Raw genomic sequence first — 16,191 nt, forward strand, 5'->3', positions numbered from 1 at the left:
TGCCTTATTTCAGCAAGACAGTATTCAAGCTCTTATATCTTTCTTTCACTTGGTCTATTCAGCTATTGATACTTGTGTTTGCATTATGAAGTGCTCGTAGTGTGTTTTTCAGCTCCATCGGGTGATTTATGTTCCTCTCCAAACTGATTATTCTGGTTAACAGCTCCTGTAATGTTTATCATGGTTCTTAGCTTTTTTGCAGTGCATTAAAACATAATCCTTTAGCTCAGCAAAGTTCATTATTACCCATCTTCTGAGTCCTACTTCTGTCAATTCATCCGTCTCAGCCTTAGCCCAGTTCTGTACTCTTGCTGGAGACATGTTACTACCTTTTGGAGGAGAAGAGGCACTCTGGCTTTTTGAGTTCTCATCATTTTTGCAATGATCCTTTTTCATCATCATGGGTTTACCTACCTTTGATCTTTGAGGCTGCTGATTTTTGGAAGGGTTTTTGTGGCATCTTTTTGTTGATGTTGTTACATTTTGTTTGTTTTTCTTTTAGCAGTCAGGCGTCTCTTCTTTAGGGCTGCTGCAGTTTTCTTGGGGTCTACTCCAGCCCCTATTCACTTGGGTCCTTCCTGTCCCTGGAGATATTGTCAGTGAAGGCTGTAGACCAGCGAAGATGTCAGCCTGCTCCTTCCTGTGGGAGCTCTGTCCCAGAGGGGCACTGGCCTGATGCCAGCCAGAATGCTCCTGTACGAGGTGTTCTGGAGACTCCTGTTGGGAAGTCTCACTCAGAGAGGAGGAGCAGGGTCAGAGACCCACTTAAATAAGCAGTGTGTCTGACCCTTGACAGGGTGGGTGTAATGAACTTGGAGAAATTACCTTCATCTGGGCTGCCCTGCCTCTCCAGACCCAGCAAACAGAAAAGACTAAGATCATTGATCCATGATACTGCAGCTGCCACTCTTCCTAGGGGCTCCCTTCAGAGTTGCCAGTGTTCTGTCCATAAATCACTGGCTGGGGATGCTGAGATTCCCACAAGGAGGCCCCACCCAGTGAGGAGGAGTGGATCTTCCCCATCTCACTTGTGCCAGTGGTGAGGGAAAGCAGCTGCCTGGAGCCACATGGTGGCAGCTGCCCCTCTCCCTGGGGAACTCAGTCTTCTTAGGCAGTTTCTAGCTGGCAGTGCTGGCTGAGGGAGGATTCCAAGCTAGCGGGTTTTGGCTTGCTTCTATGGAAGCAAGGCCACTTGGCTCCCTGGCTTCGGTCCCCTCCTTATGAGAGTGGACAGATATCTTCCTCATGGGATTTCTGAGAGCTGGAGTATGCTAACACTACTGTGTCTCAGTGCCTGTTCAAAGTGGCCACGTACCCGAGCAGCTGCCATGATTCTGCATAGCTTTGTGCTTGGGATCCAAGGCTTTGGTAGCATGTGCTCAGAAGAGGACTTCCTCATCTGCAGGTTGCAAGGATCTATAGGAAAAACCTCGTTTTCAGTGAGGGAAAGCACAGTTCCTCACTGTCTCCCTTGGCAGTGGGAGGGAACTCCTTTTGCATGTGCAGCTCCTGGGTGGGATCTTGCTTCACCCTGTTGTTGCTTGCTCTCCACCTAGCCAGTCCCAATAAGAGAACTTTAATACCTCAATTAAAGATGCAGAGTTCACTCACAGTTTCCATCTTATATGGTTTGGCTGTGTCCCCACTCAAATCTTAACTTGAATTGTATCTCCCAGAATTCCCACGAGTTGTGGGAGGGACCCAGGGGGAGGTAATTGAATCATGGGGACCAGTCATTCCCATGCTATTCTCATGATAGTGAATAAGTTTTACGAGATCTGATGGGTTTATCAGGGGGTTCTGCTTTTGCTTTTTCCCATTTTTCTCTTGCCACTGCCATGTAAGAAGTGCCTTTTGCTTCCCACCATGATTCTGAGGCCTCCCTAGCCATGTGGAACTGTAAGTCCAATTAAACCTCTTTTTTCTTGACAGTCTCAGGTATATCTTTAACAGTAGCATGAAAACAGACGAATGCAATAAATTTCTGCTGGTGGAGTAGGGCATTGCTGAGAAGATACCAAAAAGCGTGGAAGTGAGTTTGGAACTGGGTAACAGCAGAGGCTAGAACTGTTTAGAGGGCTCAGAAGAAGACAGAAAAATATGGGAAAGTTTGGAACCTCCTAGAGACTTTTTGAATGGCTCTTCCCAAAATGCCAATAGCAATATGGACAATAAGGTCCAGGCCGAGGTCTCAGATGGAGATGAGGAACTTGTTGGAAACTAGAGTAAAGGTGATTCTTGTTATGTTTTAGCAAAGAAACTGGAGGCATTTTGCCCCTGTCCTAGAGATTTGTGGGACTTTGAACTTAAGAGATGATTTAGGGTATATTGTGAAAGAAATTTCTAAGCAGCAGGGTTGCAGTTCCAAGATGGCTGAATAGGAACAGCTCCAGTCTACAGCTCCCAGCGTAAGTGATGCAGAAGATGGGTGAATTCTCCATTTCCAACTGAGGTAGTGGGTTCATCTCACTGGCGCTTGTCGGACAGTGGATGCAGCCCATGGATTGTGAGCCAAAGCAGGGTGGGGCATCACCTCTCCTGGGAAGTGCAAGGGGTCGGGGAATTCCCTTTCCTAGCCAAGGGAAGCCAAGACAGATGGTACCTGGAAAATAGGGACACTCCCCCCTTAATACTGCACTTTTCCAATGGTCTTAGCAAATGGCACACCAGGAGATAACATCCTGCACCTGGCTCGGAGGGTCCAATGCCCACAGAGCCTCACTCACTGATAGCACAGCACTCTGAGATCAAACTGCAAGGTGGCAGTGAGGATGGGGGAGGGGCACCACCATTGCTGAGGCTTGAGTAGGTAAACAAAGCAGCCAGGAAGCTTGAACTGGGTGGAGCCCACTGCAGTTCAAGGAGGCCTGCCTGCCTCTGTAGACTCCACCTCTAGGGGCAGGGCATAGCTGAACGAAAGGCAGCAGAAACTTCTACAGACTTTTTTTTTTTTTTTTTTTTTTGAGACAGAGTCTTGCTCTGTCGCCCAGGCTAGAGTGCAGTGGCGGGATCTCAGCTCACTGCAAGCTCCGCCTCCCGGGTTTACGCCATTCTCCTGCCTCAGCCTCCCGAGTAGCTGGGACTACAGGCGCCCGCCACCTCGCCCGGCTAGTTCTTTTGTATTTTTTAGTAGAGACGGGGTTTCACCGTGTTAGCCAGGATGGTCTTGATCTCCTGACCTCGTGATCCGCCCGTCTCGGCCTCCCAAAGTGCTGGGATTACAGGCTTGAGCCACCACGCCCGGCTCTTCTACAGACTTAAACATCCCTGTCTGACAGCTTTGAAAAGAGTAGTGGCTCTCCCAGCATGGAGTTTGAGATCTGAGAACGGACAGACTGCCTCCTCAAGTGGGTCTCTGACTCCCGAGTAGCCTAACTGGGAGACACCTCCCAGTAGGGGCCGAATGGCACCTCATACAGCTGGGTGTGCCTCTGAGATGAAGCTCCCAGAAGAAGGTTGAGGCAGCAACATCTGCAATATTTGCTGTTCTGCAGCCTCCACTGGTGATACCCAGGCAAACAGAGTCTGGAGTGGACCTCAGCAAACTCCAACAGATCTGCAGCTGAGGGTGCTGATGGTAAGGAGGAAAATTAACAAACAGCAAGGACATCCACAACAAAACCCCATCTGTATGTCACCATCATCAAAGACCAAAGGTAGATAAAACCACAAAGATGGGGAGAAACCAAGGAGAAAAGCTGAAAATTCTAAAAATCAGAGCACCTCTTCTCCTCCAAAGGAACACAGCTCCTCACCAGCAATGGAACAAAGCTGGATGGAGAATGACTTTGACAAGTTGAGAGAAGAAGGCTTCAGATGATCGGTAATAAGAAACTTCTCTGAGCTAAAGGAGGATGTTTGAAACCATCGCAAAGAAGCTAAAAACTTTGAAAAAAGATTAGTCAAATGGCTACCTAGAATAAACAGTGTAGAGAAGATAAATGAACTGACAGAGCCAAAAACTATGGCATGAGGACTATGTGATACATGCACAAGTTTTAGTAGCCAATTCAATCAAATTGAAGAAAGACTATCAGTAATTGAAGATCAAATGAATGAAATGAAGTGATAAGAGAAGTTTAGAGAATGAAGAGTAAAAAGAAATGAACAAAGCCTCCAGGAAACATGGGACTATGTGAAAAGACCAAATCAACATCTGATTGGTGTACCTGAAAGTGATGGGCAGAATGGAACCAAGTTGGAAAACACTCTTCAGGATTTTATCCAGGAGAACATACCCAACCTAGCAAGGCAGGCCAACATTCAAATTCAGGAAATACAGAGAATGCCACAAAGAAACTCCTCAAGAAGAGCAACTCCAAGACACATAATTGTCAGATTCACCAAAGTTGAAATGAAGGGAAAAATGTTAAGGGCAGCCAGAAAGAAAGCTCGGATTACCAACAAAGAGAGGCCCATCAGACTAAAAGCGGATCTCTCAGCCAAAACTGTACAAGTCAGAAGAGAGTGGGGGACAATATTCAACATTCTTAAAGAAAAGAATTTTCAACCCAGAATTTCATATCCAGCCAAATTAAGCTTCATAAGTGAAGGAGAAATAAAATCCTTTACAGACAAGCAAATGCAGAGAGATTTTGTCACCACCAAGCCTGCTTTACAAGTGCTCCTGAAAGAAACACTAAACAAGGAAAGGAACAACCAGTACCAGCACTGCAAAAACATGCCAAATTGTAAAGACCATCAATGCTAGGAAGAAACTGAATCAACTAATGAGCAAAATAACCAGCTAACATCATAATAACAGGATCAAACTCACACATAACAATATTAACCTTAAATGTAAATGGGCTAAATGCTCCAATTAAAAGACACAGATTGGAAACTTGGACAAAGAGTCAAGACCCATCAGTGTGCTGTATTCAGGTGACACATCTCATGTGCAGAGACACACATAGGCTCAAAATAAAGGGATGGAGGAAGATCTACCAAGCAAATCAAAAGCAAAAAACAAAACAAAACAAAAAACAGGGTGTTGCAATCCTAGTCTCTGATTAAACAGATATTAAACCAACAAACATCAAAAGAGAAAAAGAAGGTCATTGATAATGGTAAAGGGATCAATTCAATAAGAAGCGCTAACTATCCTAAATATATGTACCCAATACAAGAGTACCCAGATTCATAAAACAAGTCCTTAGAGACCTACAAAGAGACTTAGACTGCCACACAATAATAATGGGAGACTTTAATGTTACTGTCAACATTAGACAGATCAATGAGACAGAAAGTTAACAAGGATATCCAGGAATTGAACTCAGCTCTGCACCAAGCACACCTAATAGACACCTACAGAACTCTCCACCCCAAATCAACAGAATATACATTCTTCTCAGCACTACATCGCACTTATTCCAAAATTGACCACATACTTGGAAGTAAAGCACTCCTCAGCAAATGTAAAAGAATAGAAATTATAACACACTGTCTCTCAGACCACAGTGCAATCAAATTAGAACTCAGCATTAAGAAACTCACTCAAAACCACTCAACTACATGGAAACTGAACAACCTGCTCCTGAATGACTACTGGGTACATAACAAAATGAAGGCAGAAATAAAGATATTCTTTGAAACCAATGAGAACAAAGACACAACATACCAGAATTTCTGGGACACATTTAAAGCAGTGTGTAGAGGGAAATTTATAGCACCAAATGCCCACAAGAGAAAGCAGGAAAGTCTAAAATTGACACCCTAACATCACAATCAAAAGAACTAGAGAAGCAAGAGCAAACACATTCAAAAGCTAGGAGAAGGCAAAAAATAACTAAGATCAGAGCAGAACTGAAGGAGATAGAGACACAAAAAACCCTTCAAAAAAGCAATGAATTCAGGAGCTGGTTTTTTTGAAAAGATCAACAAAGTGATAGACCGCTAGCAAATACTTATAAAGAAGAAAAGAGAGAAGAAACAAATAGATGCAATAAAAAATGATAAAGGGGCTATCACCACAGATCCCATAGAAATACAAACTACCATCAGAGAATACTATAAACACCTCTACGCAAATAAACTAGAAAATCTAGAAGAAATAGATAAATTCCTGGACACATACACCCTCCCAAAACTAAACCAGGAAGAAGGCGAATCCCTGAATAGACCAATAACAGACTCTGAAATAGAGGCAATAATTAATACCCTACCAACCAAAAAAAGTCCAGGACTAGACGGATTCACAGTGGAATTCTACCAGAGGTACAAAGAGGAGCTGGTACCATTCCTTCTGAAACTATTTCAATCAATAGAGAAAGAGGGAATTCTTCCTAACTCATATTATGAGGCCAGCATCATCCTGATACAAACGCCTGACAGAGACCCACACAAAAAGAGAGAATTTTAAACCAACATCGCTGATGAACATCGATGCAAAAATCCTCAATAAAATACTGGCAAACTGAATCCAGCAGCCCATCAAAAAGTTTATACACCACCATCAAGTTGGCTTCATTCCTGGGATGCAAGACTGGTTCAACATATGCAAATCAATAAACGTAATCCATCATATAAACAGAACCAAAGACAAAAACCACATGATTATCTCAATAGATGCAGGAAAGGCCTTTGACAAAATTCAACAGCGCTTCATGCTAAAAACTCTCAACAAACTAGGTATTGATGGAACATATCTCAAAATAATAAGAGCTATTTATGACAGACCCACAGACAATATCACACTGAATGGGCGAAAACAGGAAGCATTCCCTTTGAAAACCAGCACAAGAAAAGGGTGGCCGCTCTCACCACTCCTATTTAACATAGTGTTGGAAGTTCTGGTCAGGGCAGGACAATCATGCAGGAGAAAGAAATAAAAGACATTCAATTAGGAAAAGAGGAAGTCAAATTGTCCCTGTTTGCAGATGACATGATTTTATATTTAGAAAAATCCCATTGTTTCAGCCCAAAATCTCCTTAAGCTCATAGCCAACTTCAGCAAAGTCTCAGAATACAAAATCAACGTGCAAAAATCACAAGCATTCTTAAACACCAATAACAGACAAGCAGAGAGCCAAATCATGAGTGAACTCCCATTCACAATTGCTTCAAAGAGAATAAAATACCTAGGAATCCAACTTACAAGGGATGTGAGGACCTCTTCAAGGAGAACTACAAAACACTGCTCAATGAAATAAAAGAGGACAAAAACAAATGGAAGAACATTCCATGCTCATGGATTGGAAGAATCAATATCGTGAAAATGGCCATACTGCCCAAGGTAATTTATAGATTCAATGCCACTTCCATCAAGCTACCAATGACTTTCTTCACAGAACTGGAAAAAACTACTTTGAAGTTCATATGGAACCAAAAACAGCCCTCATTGCCAAGAAAATCCTAAGCCAAAAGAACAAAGCTGGAGGCATCACACTACCTGACTTCAAACTATACTACAAGACTACAGTAACCAAAATAGCATGGTACTGGGACCAAAACAGAGATATAGACAAATGGAACAGAGCAGAGCCCTCAGAAATAATACCACACATCTACAACCATGTGGTCTTTGACAAACCTGACAAAAACAAGAAATGGGGAAAGAATCCCGTATTTAATAAATTGTGCTGGGAAAACTGGCTAGCCATAAGTAGAAAGCTGAAACTGGATCCCTTCCTTATACCTTATACAAAAATTAATTCAAGATGGATTAGAGACTTAAATGTTAGACCTAAAACCATAAAAACCCTAGAAGAAAGCCTAGGCAATACCATTCAGGACATAGGCATGGGCAAGGACTTCATGACTAAAACACCAAAAGCAATGGCAACAAAAGCCAAAATTGACAAATGGGATCTAATTAAACTAAAGAGCTTCTGCACAGCAAAAGAAACTACTATCAGAGTGAACAGGCAACCTATAGAATGGCAGAAAATTTTTACAATCTACCCATCTGACAAAGGACTAATATTCAGAATCTATAAAGAACTTAAACAAATTTACAAGAAAAAATCAAACAACCCCATCAAAAAGTGGGCAAAGGATATGAACAGACACTTCTCAAAAGAAGACATTTATGCAGCCAAGAGACACATGAAAAAATGCTCATCATCACTGGCCATCAGAGAAATGCAAATCAAAACCACAATGAGGTACCATCTCACACCAGTTAGAATGACGATCATTGAAAAGTCAGGAAACAACAGGTGCTGGACAGGATGTGGAGAAATAGGAACATTTTTACACTGTTGATGGTACTGTAAACTAGTTCAACCATTGTGGAAAACAGTGTGGTGATTCCTCAAGGATCTAGAACTAGCAATACCATTTGAACTAGCCATCCCATTACTGTATATATACCCAAAGGATTATAAATCATGCTGCTATAAAGACACATGCACAGATACATTTATTGTGGCACTATTTACAATAGCAAAGACTTGGAACCAACCCAAACATCCATCAATGATAGACTGGAGTAAGAAAATGTGACATATACACCATGGAGTACCATGCAGCCATAAAAAAGGATGAGTTCCTGTCCTTTGTAGGGACATGGATTCAGCTGGAAACTATCATTCTGAGCAAACTATTGCAATGACAGAAAACCAAACACTGCATGTTCTCACTCATAGGTGAGAAATGAACAATGAGAACACTTGGACATGGGATGGAGAACATCACACACTGGGGCCTGTCAGTTGGGGGGATGGGGATGGATAGCATTAGGAGATATACTTAATGTAAATGACAAGTTAATGGGTGCAGCACACCTTCATGGCACATGCATACATATGTAACAAATCTGTATTTTGTGCACATGTACCCTAGAACTTAAAGTATAATAATAATAAAAAAAAAAATTCCAAGCAGCAAAGCATTCAAGAGGTGACCTGGGTACTGTTAAAGGCATTCAGTTTTATAAAGAAAGCAGAGCATAAAAGTTTGAAAAATTTGCAGAAAAAAAACAATTTTTTGAGAAGATATTCAAGCCAGCTGCAGAAATTTGCATTAAGTAGCATGGAGCCTAATATTAATACTGAAGACCTTGGGGAAAATGTCTCAAGGCCATGTCAAGGCCTTCATGACAGACCCTCCATCACAGGCCTGGAAGCCCAGGAGGAAAAAGTGGTTTTGTGGGCCAGGCACAGGGTCTCCATGCTGTGTGCAGCCTAGGGACTTGGTGTCCTGTGTCCCAGCCACTCTAGCCATGGCTGAAAGGGGCCAACGTAGAGCCCAGGCTGTGGCTTCGGAAGATGCAAGCCCCAAGCTTTGGCATTTTCCATGTGGTGTTGAGCCAGTGGGTGCAGAGAAGTCAAGAATTGAGGTTTGGGAAGCTCTGCCTAGATTTCAGAAGACGTGTGTAAATGCCTGGATGCCCAGGTAAAAGTTTGCTGTGGGGGGGGGGCCCTCATGGAGAACGTCTGCTAGGACAGTGTGGAAGCGAAATGTGGGGTTGGAACCCCCACACATAGTCCTATAGTACCATCCTACAGGGTACCACCTGGTAAAATGGTGAGAAGAGAGCCACCATCCTCCAGACCCCAGAATGGTAGATCCACTGACAGCTTGCACCGTACACCTGAAAAATCCACAGACATTCAATGCCAGCCCATGAAAGCAGCCAGGAGGGAGGCTATACCCTGCAAAGCCAAAGGAGCAGGGCTGCCCAAGCCCAAGGGAATCCACCTCTCGCATCAGCATGACCTGGATATGAGACCCAGAGTCAACAGAGATTATTTTGGAGCTTTAAAATTTGACTGCCCCACTGGATTTTGGACTTGCGTGGGCCCTGTAATCCCTTTGTTTTGGCCAATTTCCCCCATTTGGAATTGCTGTATTTACCCAATACCTGTACCCGCATGGTGTCTAGGAAGTAACTAGCTTCCTTTTGATTTTGCAGGCTTATCAGCAAAAGGGACTTGCCTTGTCTCAGATGAGACTTTGGACTGTGTGGACTTTTGGGTTAATGCTGAAATGAGTTAAGACTTTGGGGGACTGTTGGGAAGACATAATTGGTTTTTAAACATGAAGACATGAGATTTGGAAGGGTCAGGGGTGGGAAGATATGATTTGGCTGTGTCCCCACATAAACCTCAACTTGAATTGTATCTCCCAGAATTCCCACATGTTGTGGGAAGAACCCAGGGAGAGGTAATTGTATCATGGAGGCCAGTCTTTCTTGTGCTATTCTCATGATAGTGAATAAGTTTCATTAGATCTGAAGGGTTTATTAGGGGTTTCTGCTTTTGCTTTTTCCTCAGTTTTCTCTTGACACTGCTGTGTAAGAAGTACATTTTCCCTCCTGCCACGATTCTGAGGTCTCCCCAGTCATGTGGAACTGTAAGTCCAATTAAACCTCTTTTTCTTCCCAGTCTTGGGTATGTCTTTATCAGCAGCATGAAAACAGACTAATACACCATCCTTCTCAGTGGGAGCTTTAGAGCAGATATGTCTTTATTTGGCCATCTTTGCTCCATCCCCTTTCATTACCTTTTTTCTACTAATTTTGACGTTGGTTTGCCCTTGCTTTTCTAGTTCTTTATGGTGCACCATTAGATTGTCTATCTAAAGTTTCCTCTCTTTTTTTAATGTAGGCACTTATAAACTTCCCTCATAGTACTTCTTTTGCTGTATCCCATAGGTTTTGGTGTGTTGTGTTTCCGTTATCTTATGTTTCAAGAAAATTTTACATTTTCTTAATTTTTCCATTGACCCACTAGTCATTAAGGAACACGTGGCTTAATTTCCATGTATTTATATAATTTTCAAAATTCTTCATTATTGATTTCTGGTTTTATTCCTTTGTTGTCAGTGAAGATGCTTAGTATTATTTCAATTTTTAAAAAATTTTTAAATTCTTATGTTGGAAGAAATGTTCTGTAAATATATTTTAGATCCATTTGGTCTATGGTGCAGATTAAGTCTGATATTTCTTTGCTGATTTTCTGTCTGGATGATCTGTCAAATGCTGAAAGTGAGATTTTGGTCTCCAGCTATGATTGCATTGGAGCTTATCTCTCCTTTTAGTGCTAATAATATTTGCTTTATATATCTGACTACTCCCATGTTGGATGCATATATATTTAAAATTTTTACATCCTCTTGCTGAATTGACCACTTTGTCATCATATAGTGACTTTCTTTTTCTCTTCATACAGTTTTTGCCTTAAAATCTATTTTTTCTGGTGTAAGTATAGCTACTCCTGCTCCTTTCCGGTTTCCAGTGGCATGAAATATCATTTTCCATTTCTTTATTTTCAGTCCTCTGGTGTCTTTACAGGTGAAGTGCGTTTCTTGTAGACAACAGATCAATAGGTCTTGTTTTTTCATCTATTCAGCCAGTCTATGTCTTTCAATTGGAGAGTTTAGTCTATTTACATTCAATGGTATTATTAAGTGAGAACTTACTCCTGCCATTTTGTTGTTTTCTGGTTATTTGTGGCCTTTTCTTTCTTCTTTCTTTCCTTTAGTGAAGATAATTTTCTCTGGTGATAGGATTTAGTCTCTTGCTTCTCTTTTTCTTTTACTTTTTCTTTTTTTTTTTTTTTTTTTTTTGGTATTGCTTGTGTGTTTTCTTGTTTGAAGTTACCATGAGGCTTGCAAATATTCTCTTATAACCCATTATTTTAACCTGATAATAACTTACCACTGTTTGCATAAACAAACAAGCAAAAAGAAAAAAAATTCTATGCCTTAACTTCATCCCCCAACTTAACTTTTTCTTGTTTCTATTAACATCTTTTTGTCTTGACTATGTCTTGAAAAGTTGTCATAGTTATTATTTTTGATTGGTTCATTGCTTCATCTTTCTAATTAGGATAAGAGTAGTTTACAAAATACAATTGCAGTGGTACAATATTCTGTGTTTTTCTGTGTATTTACTATTACCAGTGAGTTTTATACCTTCATATGATTACTTATTTCTCATTATGTTTTTTTTCTTTCTGATTTAAGTACTGTCTTTAGCATTTCTTATAAGACAGGTATATCGTTGATAAAGTCTCTCAAGTTTTGTTTGTTTGGGAAAGTGTTTATTCCTCCTTTGTGTTTGAAGGATATTTTCACCAGATATACTATTCTTGAGTAAAAGTTGTTGTTGTTGTTGTTGTTGTTTCCTTCAGCACTTTAAATATGTAATGCCACTCTCTCTTGGCCTGCAAGGTTTCCCGAAAAGTCTGCTGCCAGATGTATTGAGCTCCCTTGTTTGTTACTTGCTTCTTTTCTCTTGCTGCTTTTAAGATCCTTTCTTTATTCTTGAACTTTGGAAGTTTGATTATTAAATGCCTGAGGTAGTCTTCTTTGGGTTAAATCTGTTTGTTGTATAACCTTCTTGAACTCAAATATTGATATCTTCCTCTAGGTTCTGAAGAGAAGTTCTCTGTTCTTAACCCTTCCAATAAGGAAGTTCTCTGTTATTAGCCCTTAAATAAACTTTCTATTCCTATGTTTTTCTCTCCTTCCTCTTTAAGGTCAATAACTCTTAGAATTACCCTTTTGAGTCTATTTTCTAGATTCTGTAGGTGTGCTTCACTGTTTTTGTTTGTTTGTTTCTTTTTTTAGATGGAGTTTCACTCTTGTTGCCCAAGCTGGAGTGCAATGGCATGATCTTGGCTCACTGCAACCTCTGCCTCTTGGGTTCAAGCAATTCTCCTGCCTCAGCCTCCTGAGTAGCTGGAATTACAGGCATGCACCACTGTGTCCAGCTAATTTTGTATTTTTAGTAGAGACAGGGTTTCTCCATGTTAGTCAGTCTGGTCTCGAACTCCTGACCTCAGGTGACCCACCCACCTCAGCCTCCCAAAGTGCTGGGATTACAGGCATGAGCCACCGTGTCTGGCCAACACTAATTCTTTCTTCTGTTTGATCAATTATGCTATTAAAAGATTATGTTGTGTTCTTCAGTATGACAACTGCAATTTTTTCCTCCAGAATTTCTGCTTGATTCTTTTTAATCATTTCGATTTCTTTGTTAAATTTATCTGACAGAAATCTGAATTCCTTCTCAGTGTTATTTTGAATTTCTTCGAGTTTTCTCAACACAAGTATTTTGAATTCTCCATATGAAAGGTCATATATCTCTGTTTCTCCAGGATTGGTCCCTGGTGTCTTATTTAGTTCACTTTGTGAGGTCATGTTTTAATGGATGGTGTTGATACTCATAGACATTCTTTGGTCTGTGGGCATGGGAGAGTTAGGCATTTACTGTAGTCTTCACTGTCTTGGCTTCTTTGTACCCATCCTTCTTGAGAAGGCTTTCCAGATATTCCACAGGGCTTGGGTGTTTTGATCTAAGCTGTATTTGCTTTAGGGGGCACCTCAAGCCCAGTAATACTGTGGTTCTTGCAAACCTGTAGGTGTGTCACACTGATGGTCTTGGACCAGATCTGTGAGAATTATCTAAATTACTAGGCAGAGACTCTTGTTCTCTTCCTTTGCTTTCTCCGTCTCATAATGTTTTACATAAAAGTTATAAAAGTAATATTTTCATCAATTGTTAAATCTCATGTAATTAAAATTTTGTTTGCTTGACCTTGATTAGCAGTTTCCTGAGCCCATCAGTTTCTTCATCAGAATTCTGGAAAATTTTATTTAGTCTATTAATTTTAAAATTGTTAGAAATATGAGTTTAAGAGTACTTTTTAGAGTCTTTTTTATGAAAAGCAATTTTGGACCATAGCCAATTATAAATAATTATAGAGAAAAATAATAATAACTATGAATGACAAAGACTTAGAATAGCTATGATTAAAATATGATGAAAGTTCACAGTTGAAAAGAAAATTTAGTATTCTTGTCATTTCTTTACCACATTTTAAGATAACAACCAGAATCATGACTGTGAGCTCATAACAGGTCCACCAGACTTTCATAAATTTCACTTAATCTTTAGAATACTTAGACCAATAACATATCCATAAAAATATAACTTAAAAGAAGATTTAACCTAATAACTAAAATTATGACTAACATATTAGATTTTTATAAATTTATATAATTTTTGAAATATTCATCTCAATAATTTATCCATAAGTACAACTAAAAGATCTAGTATCACTTATCATTTGACTATGCTTTTTATATCATTTATCAAATAAGCCTAATCATTTAAAATCTGCAGGATGAGAGATGTGTTCTTTCAGTCTCTCTAGGGGTTCAACTTGAAAATTTCAAAGTTAATTTTAGTTCAAAAAAATTTCATTTAGAATTCTGGTCCTTGAAAAGCCTGCCAAAGATATCAAAAGTTTCAAAACACTTGATCAAAACAGAATAATAGGTCACTATGAAATAGTAGTCATTTATTGAACCATAGTGACAATAAAGACTACAAAAGCATTAAAGAAAGTTATATGCATTTAAAAAACCTTAAACCTCTCAAAGTTCTGTTTTTCTAATTTAAAAAACTGATAAAGATGACATTGGAAAATTATCCTGATAAAATGTAAATTTTTTTTATTAGGCTGGTTACCAAAAAAGTTTAAAAAAAATAAAAAAGAATTTGAAAAACTAAAACAAAAACTCCTTCACTGTGATTGCTTCTCCTTATGGGAAGGCCATTTAGATATCCTTGAGGTTGAATCTGACGAAGAAGGCACTTGATTTTAATCAGATGTGGGAATAATGATGCCCAAAGCTATGAGTGTACCACGTATTATAGAGGAATGCAAACAAGGAAACTATTCTCTTGAGCAGGGGAATACATGGATTTTCAGAACAGTATGGGAAGTATCCTGGATACATGGAACAATTTAAACATTTTTTAAAAAAACCACTAGTACTGAATCAAATTGAGGAAAAGCTTTTTTATACAATTCAGCCAGTTCTAGCTAAAATGTAAACATTAAAAATGTAACCCTACAGTTATTTAAAATTGAAAAAAAGCATAAAAATAGGCTGCTAAAAATCAAACAGCTATGGAATCTGCTTTACCCCAAATTTTGGCCCATTAACTTAATTAGGAAAACTGATGTTTTCCATGTGAACAGGCCCCATTTTGTCAAAAATATAATTTGGATCCAACTGCTTTTCTTTTCTTTCTTTCTTTCTTTTCTTTTTTTTTTTTTTTTTTTAGAAAGGATCTCACTATGTTGGCCAGACTGAACTCAAACTACTGGGCTCAAGGGAGACGCTCATCTCAGCTTCCTCAGAAGCTGAGACTACAAGCATGAGCCACTATATCCTATATCTAGTTTTTTTATCCAACTGCCTTTTGTAAACCAGTAAGTTTGTTTTACTGTCTTGTGGCTAAAATTCTAAAATAAAAGCTGTAATATATTTGTGTGAATGTATGTGTGTTTAGGTGTGTTTATCCATGTGTACATGTATTATGTCATATATTGTGTTTACATGGTAAAATCTGATATAGTCAGCCAGAAATATCTTAAGAAATTTTACTCAGATTGTCTTAGGTAAATGAGTACTCATATAAAGGCAAACATTTTAGCATCAGTCCATAATAGCAGACTTAGAACTGGAGAAAAATAGTTGCGGGAGCTGACAAAAAAGTTGAAGGGGAGATTTATCACCCCAGCTAATTAAAACAAACACCTTTTTAAGGGGAGAAAGAGAAAGAGCAAAAGGCAGTGAGGCATCCTGCAAATCATATGCAAGGAGGTACTTTATGTTTGGTTGACTAGTCAATGCAGATGGAGAAGCACTTTAAAAGTTACGTTTGTCTGTTTGTTTGTTTTGCTTTGTCTGTTGGTCCCTGTGTGGCAGACAAAGCAATTTTTGTGGCAGACAGATACAGTTTACATTATTTCTCTGAGCTCAAGATTTTGATCTGTTTAATCTGAGAGCCTAACTTTTTGTAAATGTTTGTCTGGTTGTTTTTTTTTTTTTAAGTATTAATTATTCAACTAACTGTTCCATCACCCTGTCATACATTGGTCATACAAGCCTAACTAAATATTTACATTTTCAAAAGGTGCTTAGATTGTTGGTTATAATGAAGCTGTTGTAATTTGTAGAGCCATTAAGTTGAAAGCTTTTTAAGACTTTTTAAAAAGTCTTGGCTGGAGCACCATAAGCCATCCATTTTATCTCAACACCAATAGAAGAGTTATCAGATTCAAAGTAGGCAGGAAAAAAAGTAGAGATAGACACAAAACTTAGAAAGTTTTACATGTTTGCTCCATAGTTGTAGAGTTTGCTTGTCGTCTGTTTTGTTTTGTTTCTTGAGAGAGTTCAAATAATGAACATTTGACCTCAGAATTTTTCTTGCTGCTCTCTTCTCTC

General features: G+C 39.4%; 1 long non-coding RNA gene across 1 annotated transcript in view; it reads left to right on the forward strand.

Annotated features, from left to right (window-relative positions):
• LOC144332767 (uncharacterized) overlaps positions 1 to 16,191 on the forward strand; it is a 42,285-nt gene that overhangs the window by 14,856 nt on the left and 11,238 nt on the right. Inside the window, exon 2 of the long non-coding RNA XR_013400848.1 lies at positions 10,218 to 10,296. This is a non-coding gene — a long non-coding RNA (uncharacterized LOC144332767). The remainder of the gene's footprint in view (positions 1 to 10,217; positions 10,297 to 16,191) is intronic.

This window comes from Macaca mulatta, chromosome 11 (assembly GCF_049350105.2).
Source record: "Macaca mulatta isolate MMU2019108-1 chromosome 11, T2T-MMU8v2.0, whole genome shotgun sequence".
NCBI classification, from domain to species: Eukaryota; Metazoa; Chordata; class Mammalia; order Primates; family Cercopithecidae; genus Macaca; species Macaca mulatta.